The sequence below is a fragment of the Petromyzon marinus genome, unplaced genomic scaffold, assembly GCF_048934315.1.
Source record: "Petromyzon marinus isolate PM22_M1 ecotype Great Lakes invasive population unplaced genomic scaffold, UKy_Petmar_22M1.pri1.0 PM_Scaffold_1, whole genome shotgun sequence".
Classification (NCBI taxonomy): domain Eukaryota; kingdom Metazoa; phylum Chordata; class Hyperoartia; order Petromyzontiformes; family Petromyzontidae; genus Petromyzon; species Petromyzon marinus.
Genome location: NW_027423057.1, coordinates 2,979,505 through 3,002,630, shown reverse-complemented (window position 1 = coordinate 3,002,630; position 23,126 = coordinate 2,979,505). Strand labels below are relative to the sequence as shown.

At 50.8% G+C, this 23,126-nt stretch overlaps 1 long non-coding RNA gene across 2 annotated transcripts; it reads right to left on the bottom strand.

Moving 5' to 3' along the window:
• Positions 1-15,570: 15,570 nt before the first annotated feature.
• Positions 15,571-22,524, bottom strand: LOC142922512 (uncharacterized). Of its 2 annotated transcripts, XR_012940109.1 has the most exons (5): positions 21,022-22,524; positions 19,640-19,763; positions 19,009-19,104; positions 18,102-18,172; positions 15,571-17,668 (listed from the first exon to the last, which is right to left on the bottom strand). It is a non-coding gene; the product is annotated as an uncharacterized LOC142922512 (long non-coding RNA). The 2 variants fall into 2 exon arrangements; XR_012940108.1 differs by lacking the exons at positions 19,640-19,763; positions 21,022-22,524 and having other exon boundaries at positions 19,009-19,631.
• Between the last annotated feature and the right edge of the window lie 602 nt (positions 22,525-23,126).

Below are 23,126 nucleotides of genomic sequence, written 5' to 3'. Positions count from 1 at the left end.
TCACCCACCCCCAGACGCACTCACTTGCTGACTCACTCACTCATTCACCCACTCAATCACTCACCGACCCACTCGCCCACTCACCAATGCACTCACCCGCACACATCTGAATCAGAAGTTTATTTCCCGAGTAAAGCCCATTGAGCTCAGAAGCTCTTTTTAAGGGTGACTCAGCCAGCAGACATCTGAGCATTCCAAATTATGGTTAAAAATAACTTCATAATTCCAAGCAAATTTTTTTGTTAAAATTACATTCGCACTTATTAAACGTTGTGATTTTAACAATAGTCAGTTTAAATGATTGTACCTTTTGTTCAGTTCCGACATGATCACCTCCACTACCGCTATGAGGTGCTCAAGATGATTGGGGAAGGAGGTCAAGGCCAGGTGATCCAGTGCCTTGACCACAAGAGGAACACCCTGGTAGCTGTAAAGATCCTGGTGTCACCGTCGAGGTAAGACTTCAGAGACGTGCCATCACGAGGCCGACGTTGTTAAGTCCATTGCCGTGCAATGCGGTGGTGACACTCATGCTTCACAGCGAGAAGGGGGGACTTGGTTCGGCTCCTGACTCGGGCACCATCGTGTGTGGAGTGTGTACCTTCTACCCCTGTTCTGCATCGGTTCCTTCTAGGTACTCTGGTTTTTCGTCTCTAAAGCTTAAAATACATACACACACAGTGTGAACTGGTATCAGCCAAAACATCCCATTGCTACAAGATTACCTCCACATTACAGTAAGTCATCATTTAATGCTGTAGATACATTCATGAAAAGTTCCGCGTTAAGCGAAAAAGCATTGAGCGAAAAGAATCTCTCCATAAATAATGTAACAATAAAGTTTGGCGAGATGCAATGTATGCATACACTGTGAGATGATGAGACCAATAACTGAGGCTATGCTATAGTAATAGGTTTTACCCTTTTAACTGGCACAAAAACTGACACCTTCTTTGGTTCTTTCGGTAATGTCACGTAGAATGAGAATAAAATAATAAAATAATACGATAAAATTCTCACGACGTTTCGGCCACAACGCAAGCGGCCGTCTTCAGGTGAAAGTTACAGACCTGTCGGGACGACAGAGCTCAACACACCCGAGACGGCTTTTCTTAGAGCTTAGTCTCCACTGGTGTTGGACCAGAAGAGTTGAGACTAGGCTCTAAGAAAAGCCGTCTCGGGTGTGGACCAATCAAATTCAAGGACAGTGCATATTATTATCAGAGTTGTCTCTTTTGTTTGCATTTTGACTGCTTGTGTTGTGGTTATTGCAAACATGATGCCTTGAATAAAGGTGTCAGTTTTTGTGCCAGTTAAAAGGGTAAAACCTATTACTATATCTTGTTACTGGCAAAGGAGGTCTCATAATGAGGCTATGCTGTCACGTTACTTTTATCATTCCGAGTACTGTATCATACCGCTCAACAGTGCAGCTCAAAAAAGTATTTTGTTGTCGACTACTCACAAACCACGTTATGATGGGCTTATTCCGTGTTATAATGGGTGCGTATCTTGTTAGAATGTGCGTGTTCCATGTTGTAATGGTCGCGTTTCTTGTTACAACGGACACATTCTGCATTGTGTAAAAAGTGTTGAAGAACCACGTTATAACGAAAACGCGTTGTTTTAACGGGCGTTTGCATTTAGTTTTCCCGAATGACCAATCCGATTTGAATGGCTCTTCACCTTCAAATCCTATTGGGTACCCTACGCCAGCTCCTGCGCCCCGTATGGTACCAATGAGAGTCGAGAACGCTACTCTAGCTCACAATGCCGTTAGACCTGGTGAAAGTATATTTAATTATTAATTCTGAATAGCATTTGCCTCTGGGTGTCCCTTAAGCAAGTGTAAGTTATTAATTTGTGGACTTCCTCTGCGCAGCTCCAAGGAAGAAACATTGCAGAGGATGGAGCTCCAGATAGCTCTGGAACTTCAGAGTGAGGACAGCAATGAAGATTACAACGTCATCAAAGTCCTAAACAGCTTTGATTTCAGGGGACACCACTGCCTTGTCCTGGAGCTGTTGAAGTATGTACCGCGTGTTCCATCTCCCCCTCCCTCCGCTAATAGCGTGGTTAACTGATTAACTAAACAAACTTTTTTGTTTTCGTGGGAAAGTCCACTGACCTATTAGTTATTTTTTTGTAAGCGACCTGCCCACAAATGATAGCTTAACAAAGTAACTTATCACGTGGAAATGTATAGCAGCCAAATACTATGAATGCATGTCGATTCGAAATGTGGAGGGGAAAACCAGAGGACCTACAGAATAATCCACATGATCACAGGGAGAACATGCAAACTCCAAATGTACATGCGTCAGGTTCGGAATCAAACCCCACGACCTTACCAGGCGGAGTTGTTATCTTCTCCCCATGGATAACCCTCTACCACCTGGCAAAAATGCCAATGAAATCAAGTTGTCAAGTGGGCAAATGAGCCAACTAATTTGGTTCATCGACAAACCAACGACCTGAACCTACACTGAACTATGACTCTGAATATTGGTCGTGAACATGCACGAACAATATTAAGATTGTTGTTAGCAGAATCAGCACAGCATTTAAGGAGATGACACTGACACTGTGTTGGTGTTGTTTCTGCTTTTGTCTCTCTCACAGGGAGAGCCTTTATGATGTGATGAGAGAATCGGGGTTCCGGTTGGACATGGAAATGGTGAAAAGTTATACCAGGGGAATCCTCATGTTCCTGTCCCACATCTCTTCCAGGAACATAGTTCACGCGGACATCAAGCCAGTGAGTGGACACAGCATTCAGTATGATTTTGTTGCAGAGGCGTATTGTTAGTAGGGAATCGTTCCACGGAGAAAACCGGCCACATTAGTCACAAGGTCTATGCGTTCGCTGTTTCCATCTAACTGGAAGGAGGCAGGGTCATTGTACCCCTGGTGAAGATAATGCGGTATGAATTAAACTGTAGTGTAGAGTCGTGTCGGTATTGGGGACTCACCATAGACAAAACCGGCAACGTTGATCACAGCGTTGCCCCAGTCCTTCGGAGACAGAAGCTGGAGCAAATAAAGACTATTTCCTAAGTGTGCCAAACGTGTATTTTGACCTGACAGCTGCCCGTTGTCGGCTTTCACACTGCGAATGGAAAACTTCCGAAGACAAACGCGCGGTGGATAGCGTCATGGAATACGCGAGCTCTCATGTGTAGCTTTTGGTCCGTAACCCGTTAAAGGGCACTCTTGCAGCTGTGAGCTCAATGCACTCTCCTGTCAGAGGAACCATGATCAGTTGTCAATAGAGCTGCCCTCCTTTACTTCGATGGTCCCTTAGAGTGCTTTGAACATGAGCCTCAAATCAAATCTCTTTTCTAGATGCAATTGAAAGGGGCAACCCCCAGTAATAGCTGTCAACAAACATCAAATGTTGCACTTGACTGACGCTCGTTGACGGCACTACGCCTCGTCTAGTTCCCCTGTTTAGCGTAGGTGGTGGTACGTGATCGTTCCACTGCTGGCTGAATGTTATCGGCATAACCTCTGCATTTGAATTCATTCTGCCCCTTCTCCTGCAGGAAAATGTTCTCATCAAGGACACCGTGACCGGCACTGTGAGGGTCACGGACTTTGGCACGAGCTTTTTTGTGGAAAGTCAACGTGAGTGACCTCTCCTGGGTGTGAGCGTCTGCGTGTGGGTGTTTGTCTGATTGTGTATATGTGTGAGTATCTGCGTGTCTGTACATGTGACTGTTCATGTGTGTGATGAAGATGCTGTTTAAGAAACAGTGAGTACACAAACACATATATGTGTTGTTCTTGTGATTGGTGTGCAGCTATGAATGTTGGTGGGACTCTGGAATACTCGGCTCCGGAGCTGCACTTGGGCTACAGCTTGACCTGTGGCGTAGACATGTGGGCGCTGGGTTGCACGGTGGCGGAGTTGGCGACGGGCAGGCAATTATTTCAGTCCGACAGTGACAAAGATTACCTCCCGCGCTGCATTGAGGTATTTCCCACTGGGCGTCCATCCGCTCGTGATGCCCCTCTCTTTCCTTGGAGTCGTGGGTTTTGGGGGTGGCAGGAGGGGAGGTGGCCACTTAGTGATCTGGCGAATAGCGGCCGTCGTATGTTGTGTATGAGTGTACACGTGTCCATCTTGTACGTGTGAGGGGAGCAGTAGTGTAGCGGTTAGCATGCTGCGCTCATGGCCCACACTAGTGATGATTATCTGAACCGGTCCTGGGCCTCCCTTAGTTAGACTCAGCCTTAAATGAGTACCTAGTGCAGTGTGTAAAATACCTGGGTCAATGTGGCCCACCACCCCCTGTCTCTGTGTGCCATAATGCTTGCCCTCAACAAGCGCTGCTGCTGTTGTTACGCTATACTAACAGCACTTGCCCCTACAGTCAGCCGAGGATACACGGGTGACCTTTGTCTTTGTCTCAACCATGTGCAGATTCTGGGAATGCCTCCACGATACATGGTGAATTCAGCTCCCGACAGAAGGCAGTTTTTTGGTGAGTTAAAGGGTGGTGCGAGTGACGGACCGGATTCAGTTTTAAGAAGAGGCCTGCGGCTGTTGTTATTTTTTTGGTGGGAGGGGGGGGGGGAATGGCCTCTTTTTATTTTAAATTCCTTTGGTGAGTGGGTGGGTAAGTCGGTGTGTGGGCAAGTAGGTTGTAGGGTAAGTGGGCGAATTGGTCAGTGGGTAAGCGGGTGGGCGGGTGAGTGGGGGGGGTGGTTCGGTGATTGGGTAGGTGGGTAAGTGAGTGAGTGATTGTGTAGGTGGAAGAGTGGGTGGGTGGGTGAGTAGGTTGATGGATGGGTCGGTAAGTGGGTAAGTAGGTGACGTGGTGGTTGGTGACTGCATCTGTCCCGCTGTGCATGGCTCCCGCAGACCGTCAAGGGAAGATGTTGTGCCCAGGCAAGAAAAGGGTACCGGGGAGCTTCCCACTTGAAAGTGTGCTCAAAAGCCACGACCCGGCGTTTGTGGAATTCGTCAGCTTCTGTCTGCGGTAAGACACACCCACCACCCCCTCCCAATGAGGATCCCCCCCCCTCCAATTGATCGGCGATCACTCTCCACCGATCGCCAGGAAAATGTGGAGCTGAGTGGGACTGCCGATGTGCAGTACCACCGGTGTCAAGATCGCCCTCTGTGGAGGATGGGGAGGTCCGTGCAAGATGCTGCTGGCCAATGCGATGCTCGGGGCATTTTTAGTCTACTGGGCATCAGAGGATTGCCACTGTTCCTGCTGCTTCCGCTGCTGCCGTGCATTCCTGACCTTGTAGGAGAAGGGAAGCAACTTCAATGCTCTCACCACGCTTCTCTCACTACGTGTGGCGCGTGTGTCTCCCACGCGTCTCTCAACAGATGGGTTCCGGATTCTCGTATGACGCCAGCGCAGGCGCTGGATCACAGCTGGCTCCAGACCGCGGCCACCAGCACCACCAGCAATGCCACCACCACTGCTACTCCTGGCCGTGTCCAGTGCTTTGGAGCTGCTGAACGACGGTAACCCACATTCTGCTGACCAATTTTCAAGGCAGTCCATAGAGAGGTGTGGGGCCCAGGGCAAGTCACAACTCCCACATGGAGAAAGTGGCCCAAGTATGGGCATCAAACCCAGGTCCCTCTTTGGCTGTGAGTTCCAGCCCTGCCGCCCACAAACTAACACACGGAGAGTTCAAATCTCACCTGTACATTCGGTTATATACGGATGTATTTTTATAATTGCTTTCTGGGTGAGGACAAATAATGAAGTGGCCATATCTTTGCCATGTAGGTAAACCTTCATCCACTGCGACATCGCCAGCTCCCCCCCTCCCCCCCGATGGTGGGGGAGGGGATGGCTGCGATCTCTGCTGTAGCAGTAAGTTGGAACAATGTCGTGCGCATATCTTCACAGAGCGGAGCCGGCGCTGCCCCCATTCTCTTTGCTCGCCTGGGCCTCTGATTGGAGGCTGAAGGTTGTGGAGGAAGAGGAAACCCAGGTGGAGGAGCTGATGTTGCAGGAGGAAGAGACCCTGGTGGAGGAGCTGGTTGTGCAAGAGGAGGAGACTCTGGTGGAAGAGCTGGTGGTGCAGGAGGAGGAGACCTTGGTTGAGGAGCTGGTTTTGCAGGAGGAGGAGGCCTTGGTGGAGGAGCTGGTGGTGCAGGAGGAGGAGACTCTGGTGGAGGAGCTGGTGGTGCAGGAGGAGGAGACCTTGGTGGAGGAGCTGGTTTTGCAGGAGGAGGAGACCTTGGTGGAGGAGCTGGTTTTGCAGGAGGAGACCTTAGTGGAGGAGCTGGTTTTGCCAGAGGAGGAGACTCTGGTGGAGGAGCTGGTGGTGCAGGAGGAGGACACCCTGGTGGAGGAGATCGTTGTGGAAGAGATGGTGGTGGAGGAGAAGGAGAAAACAAGGAAAGAGGATCAAGTGATGGTGATGCAGGAGAAGAGGAAGCCAGGGGGCCTGGCCCGCATGGGGAGAGTCATCCGCTCACTCCTCCGACGCGTGCTGCTGTGTGGTGGCCGGTCCACCGCACAGTAGAGATGGTGGTGGTCGTTGATCGGTCTGATCCATGACCACTATCACCACACCTACCACACACACCCTGTACCCACCCACCCCGTGACACCCACCACACTCCACACACACCCTGCACCCACCCACCCCGTGACACCCACCATCCACCACACTCCACACACACACCCTGCACCCACCCACCCCATGACACCCGCCACACTCCACACACACCCTGCACCTACCCACACTGTGACACCCACCACCCACCACACTCCGCACACACCCTGCACCCACCCACCCCGTGACACCCACCATCCACCACACTCCACACACACACCCTGCACCCACCCACCCCGTGACACCCGCCACCCACCACACTCCACACACACACCCTGCACCCACCCACCCCGTGGCACCAACCACCCATCACACACCACACACACCCTGCACCCATCCACCCCGTGAAACCCATCATCCACCACATTCCACACACACCCTGCACCCACCCACCCCGTGACACCCATCACCCACCACACAGCCTGCACCCACCCACCCCGTGACACCCACCACACTCCACACACCCTGCACCCACCCACGCCGTGACACCCACCACACACCACACTCCACACACCCTGCACCCACCCACCCCGTGACACCCACCACACTCCACACACCACACACCCTGCACCCACCCACCCCGTGACACCCGCCACCCACCACACTCCACACACACACCCTGCACCCACCCACCCGTGGCACCAACCACCCATCACACACCACTCACACCCTGCACCCATCCACCCCGTGACACCCACCATCCACCACATTCCACACACACCCTGCACCCACCCACCCCGTGACACCCATCACCCACCACACACCCTGCACCTACCCACCCCGTGACACCCACCACACTCCACACACCCTGTACCCACCCACGCCGTGACACCCACCACACACCACACTCCAAACACCCTGCACCCACCCACCCCGTGACACCCACCACACTCCACACACCCTGCAACCACCCACCCCGTGACACCCACCACACACCACACACCCTGCACCCACCCACCCCCTTGACACCCACCACCCACCACAATCCACTCACACCCTGCACCCACCCACCCTGTGACACCCAACACACTCTACACACCCTGCACTCACCCACCCCATGACACCCACCACTCACCACACACCCTGCAACCACCCACCCCGTGGCACCCATCGCCCACCACACACCCTGTACCCACCCACCCCATGACACCCACCACCCACCACACTCCACACACACCCTGCACCCACCCACCCCGCGTGACACCCATCACCCACCACATACCCTGCACCCACCCACCCCGTGACACGCACCACCCACCACACTCCACACACCCTGCACCCACTCACCCTGTGACACCAACCACACTCCACACACACCCTGCACCCACCCCGTGACACCCACCAGCCACCACACTCCACACACCCCCTGCACCCACCCACTCCGTGACACCCACCACCCACCACACTCCACACACACCCTGCACCCACCTACCCCGTGACAACCACCACACACCACACTCCACACAAAGGGTTAAGGGTTTTGAGGGTTACGTGTTTAAAGGATTAGGGGTGGAGAGATCTAGGGGTTTATAGAATTATGGTTTTAACAGTAAAGGGGTATAGAGTGTTAGGGGGTTTGGGATTTTTTGTTGTATTTGGGTTATGGTTTCAAAAGGTGAGGAGTTTAGATGGATAGGGTTTTATGGGTAAATCGGTTTAAAGGGTTAGGGATTTAGAGGATTATAAGTTAAGGGTTTAGAGGTTTACAGGGTGATGGGTTTAGGGGTTTAGAGGGTTAGGTATTTAGAGGGTGTGTGGTTTAGAGGTTTAGGGGTTTAGAGGCTGAGGGTTTTAAGGGTAAAATGTTTTAAAGGTTTAGCGGTTTAGAAGGTGATTAGCTTAGAGGGTTAGGGTTTTAGAGGGGTACAGTTTAGAAGGTTATGGGTTTATAGGGTTATAATTGTAAGGAGTTTGGTGTCCTGAGGTTTAGACGGTTTATGGGTTTCGATTGTTAAAGGGTTAGTGGTTTAGAGGGCTTGGAGTTTATAAGGTTACGTGTTAAGGGTTTAGAGGTTTTGGGGTTTTTTAGGGGATAAGCGTCTTCGATGTTTTGGGGGTTTCTAGGGTTATGGTGTTTAGGGGTTGAGCGTTTTAGGGGTTGAGGATTTTAAGGGTTAGGGGTTGAGAGGGTTGGTGTTTAGAGGGTTAGGGGTGCAGAGATCTAGGGCATTTGAGAATTCGGATTTTAACGGTAAAGGGGTTTAGAGTGTTAGGGGGTTTGGGGTTTCAGGGTATTTGGGTTCTGGTTTCAAAGGGTGAGGAGTTTAGAAAGGATTTGATTTAATGGGTAAAGGCGTTTAGAGGGTTTGGGATTTAGAGGATTATAAGTTGAGCCGTTTAGAGGTTTACAGGGTTATGGGTTTAGGGGTTTAGAGGTTTAGGGGGTTAGAGGGTGAAGGTTTTAAGGATAAAGGGGTTTAGAGTGTTATGGGTTTCGAGAAGTAGCTGTTTAATGGGTTTATGGGTTTCGATTGTTATAGGTTAAGTGGTTTAGAGGGTTAGGAGCTTAGAAGTTTCGGGGTGTTTCGGGGATAAGGGGTTTCGTGGTTTATAGACTTCGAGGGTTTAGGGGTTGAGAGTGTTAGCGCTTGAGGGGATTCAAGGGTTAGGGGTTTAGAGGGTTAGGGTTTTAAGGTTAAAGGGCTTTATAGTGTTAGGTGTTTAGAGGATTGGGCTATTAGTGGTGTAGGAGTTTAGAGGGTGAGGGGTTTAGCAGGTTAGGTGCCGAGAGGGTTACGGTTTTAGGGGTTGCGGAGTTTAGAGGGTTTGGTGTTTAGACAGTTAGAGTTTTGGGGGTTTATGGGTGGGGTTTTCGAGGGAGAGGTTTTTAGACAGTTAGGGTTTTAAGGGTAAGGTCGTTTAGAGGATTAGGTGTTTAGAATGTTAGAGTTTAGAAGATTTTGGGGTAAAGAGGGTTGGGGGTTTAGAGAGTTAGGTGTTTAGAGATGTTTGGGTTTCGATTGTTAGAGGTTGAATGGTTTAGATGGTTAGGAGTTTAGGAGGTTATAATTGTATGTGTTTAGGGGTTTAGAGGTATGGGGGTTTTGAGGGTTAGGGGTTTATAGGGTAATGGGGTTTAGCGGTTTAGAGGGTTATGGGTTTTGGGATTTGGGAGTTTAGAGGGTTTAACACCAAGACTTTGACAACTAATATTATCCATACTAAAGGTGTTTTGGATTTCTCTCCAACACTTAATGGCACTTTTTTATTGTCATGACAAACTTTACTAATTGGCTGTGTCGGGTGGTGTCTGGTTTAACGACACATTTATATTTACACGATCTAACCCGAAAATATATTTATTATGGGTTTAGAGGGTTAGGGGCTTAGAGTGTTATGTGTTTAGAGGGTTAGCGTTTTAGGGGTATAGGTGTTTTAAGGGTTAGGTGTCTTGAGGGTTAGTTCTTTAGAGGGTATGGGTGTTAAATGTAGATTTGAAGTTTTCGTGACTGCAGGGATCCATACTCTTTGGTTCTTTCGGTAAAGTCACATAGGTAGAAATAAAATAAAACAAATCGCGACGTTTTGATCGCAACACAAGCGATCTTCATCAGGTGGGACAAAACACAAGCGATCTTCATCAGGTGGGACAACCACAGCAAGAAATGATGAAGTCGGCGGGAGAGCTGCCATGGCAAGAGGTTATATAGTTAAGAGAGGGGGGAAGAGGCAAGGGGACAGAGAGAAAAGGGGGGGGGGTGTGGGGTAGGAAGAGTGGGGGGGGGGCACGTAAGCGCTAGGGGAAGAGGACGTTAGGCTGGTGGGGGGACATGGGCGGGGCAGCAGTAAAACCGGCAGGTAATGATGGAAACAACAACACAAGTTAAGGCATTACCTGGTTGATAACATCCTTCCAGTGATTGTTTAATTTGTATCCATCTTCTGGGTTGAAGTTTTGTCTATACCCTGCAGTCTACAAACTGAGTTGTAACTTCGGCCGCAGTTACGTTGGAGAAATAAAACGACACGTCTCGGACCGTGTTCGCGAACACAAGGCTGATCTGAAACATGGCAGAACCAATACCTCTGCCGTAGTGGCCATTGTTAGAACGCTGTGGGCTCGAATGATATTGTTATTTTCGGAGGCCAAGGACAAAACTTCAATCGAGAAGATGGATACAAATTAAACAATCACTGGAAGGATGTTATCAACCAGGTAATGCCTTAACTTGTGTTGTTGTTTCCATCATTACCTGCCGATTACTGCTAGCCCCGCCCACGTCCCCCCACCCCAGCCTCACGTCCTCTTCTCCTAGCGCTCACGCGGCTCCCCTTCCTCTCCCTACCCCACACCCTCCCCTCTCTCTCTCCCCCCTTGCCTCCGCCCCCATCTCATACCTGTATAACCTCTTGCCATGGCAGCTCTCCCGCCGACTTCAGCATTTTCTTGCTGTGGTTGTCCCACCTGAAAATATCACTTATGTTGCGATCGAAACGTCGTGATTTGTTTAATTTTATTTAATTTATACCTACGTGACTTTACCGAAAGAACCAAAGAATATGGATTCCTGCAGTCACGAAAGCTTCAAATAAAGATTAAAATAGTTTAGTTTAATTTGTTTATTTTTGAACAGTTTGTCTTTCCTGTCATGTTTTGTATTTTTTTAGTTATGTTCTGACCTGCCCGATTGGACAGCTGTGAAAACAGATCTTTGTAGCTCATCGATTTCATCCAGTGTAAATAAATATTCAGATTTAAATTTTATTGACCTCTGTGCGAGTCTATGGATTTCTGAGTTTGTGGGCCTCTGTGAGTGTATGGGTCTCTGTCTGAGTCTATGGATCCCTGTGTCAGTATATAGGGTCGCCGTATGAGTCTGAGTGTCTGAAGGAATGTATGGGTCTCTGTTGGAGTCTATGGGTTTCTGGTTCTGGGTCTGAGTGGGAATCTATGGTTCTCTGAGTATGGTTGTTTGTGCGAGTCTTAAGCGCACAAACTGAACTTAAAAAGGGCATTGAGGGGTGCGGAATCCAAGTTGACTATTAAGCTCCCCGCAGTGCAAGCCAGCTCTCTAGTCGTGTCATCATACAGCCCCTGTAATTCTTTATAATAATAATTAGACTTACTCCAGGAAAGCCACGCTGAGTCATAGTAAGGTCCTGAATTTGGTTTTTATTGTAAAATCTTTTCAATCAATGAATAACGAATGCTTACACAAGTGGGGGGAAACCGGAGCACCCGGAGAAAACAAACGTATGTGAAGGGGCAGCAGGCAGCATTTTAAACCGTACAGGTGACGATGGCGATGATCCCACTTGCTATAATGCCTTCTCCTGGCCAGTCAGATGCTTTCTCCTGGCCAGCCAGGAGAAGGCACCTCAATGTCCACGGGAAGGGGGTTTCACAATATTTACTGTGTGATCCACCAACCCTTGCTGCCTTCTACAGTGCTGGATCGCAGGCTTGCGTCACCACCTTCTGGCGAGTATTTGTAGTTATTATTTAAAGCTATATAGCACTCACAAGAACGACTCAAGAGGCGCGAGGAGCCACAGACATGCAGGAAGGAAGCCACGTGGTGAGCCAGCACCAACGATTGTCCAGGCTCTACGGTACTCTATGTATGGAGGCATTATTGGCTAATTAATAACGAGTGTTTGTACAAGTGGGGGAAATCGGAGCACCCAGAGAAAAGCCACGTGTGTGAAGGGGCAGCATTTTAAACCGTACAGGTGACGATGGCGATGAGTCCACTTGCTGTACTGCCTTCTCCTGGCGAGGCAGGTTATGCACCTCGACGCCCACGGGAAGAGGATTTCACAACATCATTGTGCGGTGATTTACGAACCCTCGCTGCCTTCCCCAGTGCTGGATTTGAGACGTGCACCACTAACATCAGGCGAATGATAACAACAACAACAATAACTATACTTATTACTTGGTAGCAACAGGCGAAAGAAAACAACAGGCAAATTATAACAGGCCAATTAAAACAGGCGAATGATAACAGGCAAATGAAAACAGGCGAATGATAACAGGCGAATGATAACAACAGGCGTATGTTTAGAACAGGCGAGTAATAACAATAACAATTATTATTTACACTTAGAACTTGATAACAACAATATTTATACTTATAACGTGATCAAGCAGGCCTCGGAGGTGCGAGGAACCACAGACAATCAGGAAGGAAGCCACTTGGTAAGCTGGCACCAACGATTGCCCAAGCTCTGTGACCCTATTGATACGTTTTTATCGACCAGATAGGGAGCGTTACGTGTGGGGGGGAAACCGCCCCCTTCGGTGCCTCCATGGTCCAATAGCTGGTCTTCTTGGCGCCACGGTCCCGAGCCCCCTAAAAGTTCCTCATGGAGCAAATCAACGGGTGGGCCATTGCCTTGTCAGGGCTCATTCATTGCTCCGGATCCCACCTGAAAATGCCAGGCGCAGATCCCCACATCATTAAAGCCACGGGTGCATTTATCCCAGATATAAACAATTGCAAACTATTTGACTATTTTTTTTTACTTTAACCAGGCAAGGCCCACTGAGCTATACAGCTCTCTTTCAGAAGCGGCCACACAATTACAGCTCAACAAATTGGCTTATTACGTGGACATTAGTAGCCAAATACTCTAAACATGTGCTAATAAATGTGGAGGGAAAACCCGGAGGATCCGGAGAAAAATACACGCGACCACGGGGAGATAGCATACAAACTCCAAATACAAAGGTGTCAGGGTAAGGATTTAATACACGACCTCCTGTATACCCTACAAAATAGTTAACATCTCGCCACCTTGGCGCCCAATTCTGATCACATGACATAGCAAAACGAACGTCGCGGTGCATAGCAATAATTCAATTGGGCAATTACTGAGCGTTCATAAACGTGAGGGGATACAGGAGTACCCAGAGAAAACCCACTCGTGCAAGGGGGCAACCCTCTATCCCATGCAGACAGAGATGGTGCTTATCCCACTTGCTGTACTGCCTTCTCCTGGCCAGCCAGGATATGCCACCTCAACACCCACTACACCATGAACTTTGTGAACCGAGTTTAAATTTCTGGCCACGGCGAACATCAGTGGCTATCTCCCTCTTCCTCTCTCGTCCCTGCTATTATCTCCCTCTTCTTCCCGCGTCCCTCCCACTATCTACCTCTCCAATCCGTCCCACCATCTCCCTCTTCCTCCCTCGTCCCTCCCACCATCTCCCACTTCCTCCCCAGTACCTTCCACTATCTCCCTCTTCCTCCCACTTGGCTCTACTAGTAATCTCCCTCTTCTCCCGTCCCTCGCACTATCTCCCTTTTCTTCCCCCATCCTTCCCACTATCTCCCTCTGCATCTCCAATCCCTCGCACTCTCTCCCTCTTCCTTCCTCTTCCTTCCCACTATCACCTTCTTACTCTAACCGATCTGCCTAATCCTCCCAAATAACTCCCACTATCTCCCTCTACTTCCCCAGTCGCTCCAACTATCTCCCTCTTCATTCCCCTTTCCTGCCACTATCTCCCTCTTCCGCCCCCTTCCCTCCCACCATCTCCCTCTTCCTCTCCCGTCCCCCCCGCTATCTCCTTCTTTCTCTCACATCCCTCCCACCTCCTTCCTCCCCCGTCCCTCCCACTATCTTCTCATCCTCCCCCATCCATCCCACGATCTTCCTCATCCTCTCCCGTACCTTCCGCACCTTCCTTATTTAACACCATCAGGTTCACAGACTCGCCCTCGCTTCTCCCAGTCAAATAGCCTAGCTTAGACACAACCCCCACCATGTTACACTGACGGCATCGACCGAGACAGCCAACAACTATCCGGCCGCCCAATTATCTAGTGAAGACGGCAGCGACCAAGTCGGCAAAGACGACAGTGCCGACGAGACGACTCCACTTCCCAGAACGTGCAACCACGAGCTCTCGCTCTCCGCTGCTTTTATCCGACTCGGCCGCGCCTCCCTTCTCCAACCCACGAGCGGGTTCCAGTGTCTTCCAGGGAGGGTCTCTGTGATCCTTGCCCCAGTGCCTCCGCCCTGCTGACAAACCCGCATGAGGCTCACTGGCGTGTGTACTCCCCGTCCACCGCAGTTGCCGCTGCTGGACAACAACTATTACTCTACAGTTGTACTGCCCCTCTGTACCGTGCCCCCGAGCCATCAACACGGACTCACAGCATCAACACAGACTCACATGATCAACACAGACTCACAGCATCAACAGACTCACAGCATCAATACGGACTCACACCATCAACACGGAAACAGGGTCAGTGAGCAAGATGGCGGATGAGTGCATACATGATGTGAGTGGTGGTGAGTTCAAGTTAAGCACCCAGTTTTAAATCTCATTTACTCCCACCATCACCACCACCACCACCCTACATACAACAGTCGGAAGTAAATGCCTACACACCCTACATACAATCGTCAGTAGTAGTGGGGAGAAGAGGGCATCAGTGGGGGCGAGGCATGAAGCGTTGAGAAGCCCTCAGATACTCCATAAAACCCCGAGTTTCATGGAGTATAATTTTCAGCATTACAGTTCCATTTTTTTTACGTTAACAAATGTCTCGCCATATATTACACCGTATAGGTAACTAGATTGGGCGAGGGATGGTCTTTTTTGTTGAACAATCAATAAAGCTACGGTGTTGTACTGTGCCCGTATCCGTGTACGGTACTGTGCACTAAAGGAAGAAAAATGGAGCGGCTGAACCTCACTGCCTCCTTACCGGAGGATGTAAACATCAAGTGACCTGAAAACTGCGATGGGACGTGAAAGACAACATGGAGAGACAAGAGGGCGCCACGTGTGTTCTTCCATGGCAGCAGCAGCATCATCGCAGGCAATGAGGTTCAAATGGGCACAGGAACTTTGAGGTGGACCCACGAGTGTTTGAGCCACAGCGGCGTGCAATCGGCGACCTCTATACGCTTGGCGCAATCCGCACCGTCATTTCACGGAGTCCTTGTCCGCTCGACGAGTGCGACGACGCCGTCCCACCGTCATTCGGCGCCTCGTGGTGACATCACAACAGCAAAGCGACAGGTGTTGTTTATTCATTTCTTGAGGCAATTCGAGGGCCCGGTTACATCGCGTTGTGATACACGCACACACCGTCAACATATACTACACCGGTTATAAAAAAAAAGCAGGGGATAGAAAGGTGGGGGAGCGGACCCGACCACAGGTATTGTTTAAAAGACGTCAAGCGGACCGGGGGTTTTAAATGCAAGTCCATGCGGACACCAACATCCGAACGATTGTACCAATAAATCCTGAACCTTCTGGAAGATTTCAGCTCCCGCTGGTTTGGATCAGGGTGATGTTGGGGCAAATTCCATTAATTGGGAAAGGTGGCAATCTTGTGGGAATGTCCTCGCCAGAGAAGAAACTTGTCGCTTCCATGCTTTATTTTCATCCGACGTCCCATTAGCGAGATCCAGAGCGTGACGGACTCATATGGAGTCGGCCTCCTGTAATTTTTCTGGTCTCATTCTCACCACAGGTGAAGGCAGAGCCACACATCAACGTGCCAATGGGGCCACGGTTGAAGTGGTGGGGCCACGGTTGAAGTGGCGGTGGCCACGGGTCATGTGGCCTCTATGTATTTTCCATGTTGAAGGCCGATTGCCCCAAACATTGCCCGTCATATGCAGTGTCACTGAATAACGTGTGAAACATACTGTAGCATATACAAAATTGTATTTTCTTCATACATTAAATACAATAAACACAATAAACATGAAATGCGTATAGGACATTTATAACTCTCTCAATGACCAAACTTGTATTTTATGAACACACTTATACGAGCAAAATATGACAAAAGTGTTCCAGATTTCAGTTTCAATTGAGACTGAAATCCGGAATCATTACCCCCTACTGACAGACTAATAATACCCGCTCGCAGGCCAAGTGCTGATTCACCTTGGGGCCTCGCCTGGTATAGAGGTCGTGGGTTAAATCCCGACGCCTGTATATCTGGAGTTTGCAAGTTCTCCCCGTGACCGCGTGGATTTTTCTCTGGGTCCTTCGGTTTTTCCCTCCACATTTAGAAACATGCGTTTAAAAGTATTTGGCTGCTATATATTTCTGCGTGACAAGCCACTTTATAGCGCTTTCATTTGTGGCCCGGTCGTTCCTGAAAGAGAGCTATACAGCTGAGTGGGCCTTACCTGGTAAAATAAAAAGAGATTAGTTTTGTTAGTTTATTTTGTGCCACAGGGGGACAGCTACAGGGGGGGGGGTGCCCATTAAAATGGTCGAGATGAGATGCAACTTAAGGCGCTTGTGACTTCCCAAAAATATTATTTATGGCAGGTTTTCACATCTAAACATCCCGGGTGGCATTGAAGCCAAGAGCTCCCACCCTAGGTGAGTAGCTACGAGAGCGGTGCTGTGCACGGCGACACGCCACTTTCTCCATCTGCCTGACTTGGTATTTTCTTTTTTGTTACTTAAATAAATGTTAATGTTTCGTTTTGTGTACGCGTGTATGTACACCGTTTGGGGAGCGGTGGTGCAGCAGTTAGCGCACTACGAACTCAGCCATCTGAGTACGTGGTGTGGGGTGTGTATAACATCGCAAAACTGGGGAGGACAAAGGCAGCCAGACGTGGGGCTGGCCACACAACCACTTCTGTGCCATGCCGGCCATCATAGGTGCTACCCGTTAACAGCACTTGCCCCAGCAATCTGTTAACGGCGATACGGAGTACCTTTGTCTTTTTGTGCAATTGTGTGCTTCTGTGTGCGACGCATGCGACGATGTGCATGTTTGTGTTTGATAAATGTACATCCGCAATGTGTGTGTGACGCGTATGATGCGCGTGTGTGACGACGGTTGGAACAGAGATTCACGCACTGCCCTATCCACGCGGCGACCTCTCCTCAACGTCTCGAGCCTCGGCGGAGAGCGCCGCGAGGTTCGACTCCAACTCCGGCTTTCCAGGGACAAACCCCCCCCCCAATGCCCCTCCCCCCAGGCCCATGGGGGGGGGGGGGAAGTCGCTCCCCTCCCTCACTCCACGCTCAGGAACTTCCTCTTCTTCGCCGTGTTCATGTACGGTCGCCAAGGCCACTCCACCTCGGCGGTGGCCGCGTTGTCCAGCGTGCCCAGTTTAATCTCATAGACTGCGCGACACACAAAAGCAAAGATCCCCCCCATGCAGCCTTTAACAGACGGCGTGGGAAAAGCGCTGTTCGTGTGTTAGCATGTAGGAAAGCCAGCACGGCACACCAAGGGGTGGGTGTGGGTGGCCAGCATTACATCCGATCATCTTTGAATTTACACATCGCATCCGGGGTGGGGAAATGCGAGTCGGGTCACGGTACAGCGAATGCGACCAGAGCAGCGACCCCACCGACTCAAGTTCCGATCCGCTCTACAAGTCACCCGCGGGCCACCTAGCCCGAGGCTAGACTCTTACATTCAGCCCATCATCCTCTCAGGGGTCGATAAAATTTACAACCACTTCGTAGGGAAGTCCACAAGGAATGTGGAATTTCCACCGCCTCTGCAGGGGTGTAAAGTGGAGACGAGTAACAATGTGTCAGGCAGACTTACGCTCCATCTCGAATCACGGTCCCACCTCCTTCAACTCGATGTCCTTGCCGTCGCGCTTGTAGACGTTGTGCCTGTTGGGAGGGGGGAAGGGGGGCACAGAAGTCACGGGAGGGGTCGCGGCAAGTCACACGGACGGCGCTGGACTCTCATTACGTGTCCTCGCAGACGTTTGCCAGTTAGAGGCCAGCGGCCACCCTGTTTAAAACTGCGGATGCATTAGCAAATGAACAACATTACGCGCCTTGAGCTTCAGAGATGGCGTTAAATAAAAACTCTGTGCTGTTGCTCGAAAACTAAAGTAAAACGAAACTATTTTTATTTTACCACTGAGCTATGTAGCTCTTTTTCACATAAAAATGTATAGCAGCAAAATACTCGAAATTCAAGTTTCTAAATGTGTAGGGAAAAACCCGGAGGACCCGGAGAAAAATCAAAGTGACCAGGAGGAGAACATGCAAACTCCGAATATACAGGCGGACACACAGCACCTGGCCCAAAAGTCTGCTCACTCTTTCCCATTCCGAGACATCTGCAAGTTGCCGGGTGGTAGGTGTCACGTTCACCGCTGAATCTCGGTACGCGCGAGCGGCTCGGCGTTAATTTTATTTATAGAGGCGTAGCGCTGCTGTTTTTAAAAGGCGTTGCCCTCACCGCAGAGAACCGTAGTGACACGACCGGCACTCTATGGAACAAAACTGTGCCACACGCCCTCCCGCATAGTCTTATGGGAGCAAAAGGTATGTCTTCAGGTCAGAAGACGTACTTGAGTTTTTCTTACGGTTCCGTTTCGACGACGTATATGTACATCATGGAAATGAGAAAGGGTTATAGTCTATACGAGGGATCTTTGTGCTTTGGGGATGGGGGAGGAAGATGTGGGTGAGACTGGCACGGTGCCCGCACGCACCCTCTTTCCGAGTCGCGACGTGAAGTTGTGCATCACGAGGTGTTGGAATGCCTCGGACATCATGTCCATGTCCGGATGTCGTGCCGCATCACCACGCTCGAGAGTGTCAAGTACACCGTGGCATCGTACCACGTGTCACATGAACAGCATGCCGGAAAGTTAGACACACCACAGGTGTCACACAGACTGTACTGGAGAGTTAAACAGACTGCCCTTCCATCTGCGGCATCATACCACATCACACCACATACACAGTTAAAACACCACAATTCCATGTCTGCAGCGTCATACTACACACCGCACATCGTACGCACAGCTAAATACACCTCCATCCCCGTCTGTTGCACCGCATCACACACGTCACACCATGCATCACACCGGGGAGCGGGAGCGGAGTGGCTATCTCATTACACTACAAATCCGGTGACCTGACTTCGATTTCCGGTGTGTCCAAGCATCGACAGTGGGGAGACAAAAGGGGCCAGATGCGGTAATGACCACACCACCCACCCCGCCGTGTGCCCTGCCGGCCTTCGTAGGTCGCTCGACAAACAGCATTTGCCCTGACAGCCTGTTAAAGGCTACACGGAGGAGCTTTGTCGACTGCGGTGCGTGCGCGTGCCTGGCATACCGCGGTGCTCATGCAGGACGATGAAGTCGTTGACGGCGTTGGCGCAGCACGCCCACACCAGCGCCTGCAGCTTGTGGCCTCCGTGGTTCATCGGCTGAGCGTTCGGCAGGATCAGCTTCTTCTCCTGCGGTGGTGGTGGGATGGTGGTGGTGGTGTGGTAACATGACAGCAAGCGGTCACACGCCGAGTCCGCTCTTCCCACCGGCGTCCTTCCCGGCCACGCTGCGTTCGCCCCCCCACTTCCCCGCCCCCCCACTGTATCCGACTCGGGTTGTGTTGTTTGTTTTTTCCATTGCGGAAGCCGAGCCGAGCCGTGCCGGTATACAGGGTCGCCAAACCCCGTGTTGGCACAACTGGGATGCACCATTGGAAAAACTTTACTATTTTTATTTTACCAGGTAAGGCCCACTGAGCTATGCAGCTCTTTTCCAGAAGCGACCTGGCCACAAATCATAGCTCAACTAAGTGGCTTATCGCCATGTGGAAATTTATAGCAGCCAAATACTCTTAAACGGACGTTGATTCTAAATGCGGAGGGAAAAACCGGAGGACCTGGAGAGAAATCCACGCGACTCCTCGGAAAGAGGCACGCAACTCCAAATATACAGCAGGCATCAGGGTCAGGATTGAACCTGCGACCTCCTGTATACCAGGTGAGGGAGTTAACATCTCGCCACAGTGGCGCCCCCAATGGTACATCTTTCCGTGACCACCGACCGTGCGTAGTGCTACAGTAGATACATTTTCGATGAATGGAAGGGATCGGTCATCGCGAAAAGGCGGACTGAATCGCGAGGAATGAAGTTGACAAAAGCTGCATGCACCAAACCAAAGTGTCCAACGCTCCACCACTTACGACCCCCCCCCCCCCCCCACACAGCCTCCACCTTTCATCAACAACCAGATTTCTTCTGGTTAACTCAACGGATGCGAGTTGTCTCACACTGCACAAGCCCGATGATTGGTCGACACGACTCGTGTGAGGTGCAAGGAACTGATTCTAAAGCCGATAGAGAACACGTGTGTGTGTGCAGTAATTTAGCAGTTAGCATGCTGCCCCAAAAACCTAGTGACCCGAGGTTTATTTCCGTTCATGGCCAACACCAGTGGCGATTATCTGAACTGGTCCTGGGCCTCCCCTAGATCAACTCAGCCTCAAACGAGTACCTAGTGCGGTGTTTAAACATCATTACCAGAGAGATAAAGGTGGCCAGTTGTGGTGCTAGCCACCTACACCCACGCAAACAGCACCTGTCCCAAAAACCTGTTAAGGCTATATGGGGGACCTCTGTCTTTGCGCGCTTGTACACATGCAATACACGAGGACCCACATTCCTCGTGTGACCCCAAACCCTGTAGCCCCTGTGACCCCGTGCCCGCACCTTGATGAACTGCTTGAGGAGGGAGCTGGGGTCGCGTGAGGTCGTCGCCATGATGTGTGGGTCCTTCACGCCGGCTCAGCGGTACTCGTCATCCATGTGGCTGCTCACTCCTACTGACACGGGGGGGGGGGTGGATAGAAAGAGGTGGTAGATGGGGCAGGGGGGACGGAGAGGGTAGGTTATCATTTGCCATACTTCACCGTGCAGGTGAGTGAAGGTGTGTGTGTGGGTGGATGGATGGAAGGAGCGACCAGGAATGGTTGAGAATATCACTCTGCAGTGATCGCGTTGATTTTGTGTAGCGAGCTGAGCAATAATGAGACCTGGATGAGTCCCAATTGCAAGAGTGGGTGGGTGATATGGCAGGTGAGTGGGTAAATTGAGTAAAATGATGAGTGAGTGAATGAGTGCGTCAGTGCATGTTAAACCTCTTTGTTACAGCACGTAGCCAACCGTGGTAATCGGAAGTGTGACAAACTAACCACAAAAAGTAGTTCTCAAGAAATGAGTTTGTCAATCTAGACGATGATTTAAAAGTGCAAAGCTCCAGTGGCTTCCTAATATTGTAAGGAAGACCGCTCCAGAAGGAAGACTGTTCCAGAAGCACACGTTATGTGGTGACCACGGCCTTCATTTGACATTCCACAAAAATTTACGCCAGCCATCACACACACACGGCCGACTCTTTTTCCACGTTCACGCCACGGGATTTTTCAAAGTCCACTTGGGAAGCAATCGCCGTGCAGTATTTACGGTCAACGCAACTGCGGCATTAAACCCATTAAACCGGTGGGGGGGGGGGGGGGGTTGAGGGCCCGCCGTTCTCGAACCGCGAACCTCCGCGGCAAAACACGGTGCCACCGCTTGGCAGGAAGGACCGACGGCGAGCCGGGGATGCGCGCCGACTCGGCGTGTCTAGCGGGCGGAGACGCGCGACGCTTATCCCTCTGCCTCGGGAGTCTCGCGGGAAGGAAGAGAGAGAGAGATGCGAGGAGACGTGATGGTGAGGGATGTGAGATCACCCTCCCCTCCCTGGTCGAACTCCACGGCCTTCTGGAGTTCAAGCGCCTCCCACCGCAGGTCCGTAGGCAGCACCAGGTTTTCTTCGGTGACGACGTCAGGGGGACAGGGGGCAGTGGGTGGGGGGCGGGCAGGGGAGAATTAACAAGGAAGAAAAATCATGCGCACGCATGGATTCATTCGGAAACGCTTTCCAACGCGCGGTTGTCTTCTCGCCTGTATTGTCAGACCGTCTTGTCCCATCTTAGTCCGTCTTGCGTGTCTCATTGTCTCTAGATCCGTCTCTAGTCTGTCTTGCGTGTCTCAACGTCTCTAGTCTGTCTCGCTGTCTCTCGTCTGTCTTGTCGGCGCGAGCCCATCTCTAGATCCGTCTCGCCGCCCGTTACCATCGAGCGCCCTCTTGAGCCGCGCCTTCTCCTCTACGAGGACCTTCTTGGCCTCCTGCGCCTTGCGGTAGAGGTACTCGCCGTGCAGTTGCGCCTCCTCAGCTGCACCACCAAACAAAGACAAAGATCCCCCATGTAGCCTTCGACAGGACTGTCGGGTGCAAGTGCTGTTAACGAGCAGCACCTTTGATACACGAAGGGGGGTAGGTGGCCAGCACCACATCCGGCCGCCTTAATTTCCCCAGTGGCGATGTTTACACAACGCACCAGGTACTCATTTGAGGCTGAGTTGACCAAGGGGAGGCCCAGGAACGGAATCGTCACCAGTGTTGGCCGTGAGCGGGAATTGAACTCGGGTCGCTGGGTTAGTAGTGCAGCGTAGTGCTAATCGCGAGACGACCATAAACAACAACCGCCATTCGCCACGAAGTGGTGGAGATGTCACCACGGCGCTCGTGCCAGGCTACGTGCAGGTTAAGGCCACATGAAGCGTCGAACGCCCGCTGGCAGCAGGAGGTCACAGACAGACAGACCCAGGTTGCCATTGGTTGCTTGACTGAGATGACTGGCCGATGCACCACCTGTGCCCCCTACTGTGCTACACTACCGCTCCAACCTACACAAACTCTCTTGGGCTATACTCTTTGGTTCTTTCGGTAAAGTCACATAGGCATAAAATATAAAATAAATTAAATCACG